This window comes from Octodon degus, unplaced genomic scaffold (assembly GCF_000260255.1).
Source record: "Octodon degus isolate 3935 unplaced genomic scaffold, OctDeg1.0 scaffold00001, whole genome shotgun sequence".
Lineage (NCBI taxonomy): Eukaryota > Metazoa > Chordata > Mammalia > Rodentia > Octodontidae > Octodon > Octodon degus.
Genome location: NW_004524577.1, coordinates 19,930,153 through 19,932,609, shown reverse-complemented (window position 1 = coordinate 19,932,609; position 2,457 = coordinate 19,930,153). Strand labels below are relative to the sequence as shown.

General features: G+C 37.7%; 1 pseudogene; it reads left to right on the top strand.

Annotated features, from left to right (window-relative positions):
* The first annotated feature begins 340 nt into the window (after positions 1–340).
* Positions 341–765, top strand: LOC101589310 (annotated as a pseudogene).
* Positions 766–2,457: the final 1,692 nt, after the last annotated feature.

Sequence of the window (2,457 nt, the reverse complement as noted above, 5' to 3'; positions counted from 1 at the left end):
AGTGGCAAAGTAAAGATAAAGAACAGGCAAAAATAGCATGCCACATGTTACACCAGTGGAAATACTGATTAGTTCCTTTTGGAATAAATAATGATTAATCTCAACTAGAAAAATAATCTAGACCGATTGGCTCGATGAGGGGGGCGCAGCTCCGGTCCAGCGGCTGTTGCCGGGTGCACCTCTGCAGTCTCCCCTTCTTCTTGGTCTTCCTCGGTCCCCACTTCTACCTCCTGCTGCCCACCAGCCGTAGGTTGCCCGAGAGAGCTGCTGGGAGCTCCCCGCAGCCTCAGTTGGTGAATACTCTACTGGGAAATAAAAAAGTACTTCAAGAATAAAAAACATGCCTCCCAAATTTAAGCGCCACCTAAATGATGATGATGTCATTGGTCCTGTGAAAAGTGAAAGGAGAAATCCTTTGGTAGATGATTCAGGCGAAGAAGAGGACTTTTTTCTAAGGGAACATCTGGACCAAGATTTGGACCTAGAGATGATAAAATCAAGCATGTTCAGAATCAGGTGGATGAAGTTATTGATGTCTTGCAAGAAAATATCACAAAAGTAATTGAAAGAGGGGAGAGACGAGACGAACTACAGGACAAGTCAGAAAGCTTATCGGATAATGCAACTGCTTTTAGCAACAGAGCCAAACAACTACGAAGGCAAGTGTGGTGGCGCGGATGCAAAATAAAAGCCATCATGGCTTTGGTTGCTGCTATCCTTTTGCTAGTGGTCATCATTCTCATAGTTCTGAAATACCGTACTTGATCTGACGGTGGAGTTCCTCGTTAAACAAGATCTGGGACATTATTATTCATAATAGACTGCTGCATAATTTAAATGAAACCTATGTATATAACTTTCAAAACTTCTTTTTCAAGAAACTAAGAGGCAAGTATCACTTCAAATTAGAGCGCTGAGAATGTCCAATTATTTTCTTCCCTTCCAATAAAATGTACTTTGAATAATTGTATAAAGCAACGATAACTATTTTGCTGTATTCCAAGGATCTAATTTGAAACTAGATACTTGCCAGTTGATTATTTGTGTGTATAGTCAAACACTGAATGACAATGTTTCATACTAATATTTTTAGTGGTGTAAGTTCTTGCATCATTGCATCAAGTGGGGGTCAGGCTAGGAGTCCAAAAGCATATGTAGGGAACCAAATCATTTTGCTAATGAAGATCCAGAACCATTCCACCAGCGCTGCAAGGATGTCATTCTTTTTGTAATAGGATTGCTTTGTAAGCAGCTTCCACATGTTTATGGGTGTGACAAAAGCTAAATGTTTCTGCCTTTGACTATAACTAAAAACATTCCAATAAACCTATTTTCCACTGAAAAAAAATAATCTAAATACTAAATATTATAAGGCTAAGAAAAAGCAGAGGAAAACATCTTCAACTAAGGATAATACTTGGATTCTTGCATGTCCCTGGACCTTAGTACAAAAGCAAGAATATATGGGGGGAAATAAAAGTTTGGAGGGTAGGTTGGAAGGCCCCACTATGCCATGTTTGCAGACTTAGGAACCACAGTCGATTACAGGTATGTTCTTATTTTTTCACCCAAACATTGTCCGTAATGTACACTATGCTTTAAATTTTAATTATTAATGGTCATTGAAAGACGAATGGAAAATACGAATGTGAAACCACAAAATTAGATCTGTTATAATCACATATAATAACTATCTGAACAAAGTTAATTTAATTGGGGTCAATAAAGGAACCTATTCAAATGGTAGGATACCTTTAGAAAATGTATGAGAATACAACATGCCCTTAGAATGAATACTTAAAATGAATAATTAAAAGCAGATAATATTAAATATCAGCTCATTTAAAGTGATAGTTACATGTATCATCACATGACAGCATCTTGGGAATGAATCGTTATTGAAATGATATGAGTTAGAAACTTACTCTCCCATGGTACAGTAGGAACAAAGAACAGAGCCTAAGAAAACTAGCTCCTTGTAATTCTGCCAAGCTGGAGACAAGATTCCTGGAGGCAGGGCCCTGTCTGTTCTTTGTTCCTTTACCTGGAATGTTACCAACTAGTGATATGTAAATTTAGAGCTTAGTGAATGCAGGAAGGGGATGTGAAAAACAGCTTGCATACACCAAATTAGTTATGCACATTCCTTAGCTTGTTTGCAGCCCTCAAAACATGAGAGAATTTTCCGTGGCTCAGGGCTCACTTAGAGCGAGACTAAGCTCAGTGAGACCTCTGAAGCTCTATTAATCCAGTCTTCCCATTGTTTCTTCAGCTCCAACTGATAACATAAAACACATTAACATTTTTTATTCTTTATAATCTTTAATGAAGACCGATACAGCAGTCTTGTGTCTGAGACAGTAAGATTTTAAAGCAAAGTAATCCAGCACTTATGATAATAGTACTGAGATAAAGAACAAATCATGAAACTGTTGCTTATATAAGTCAATATTTTGC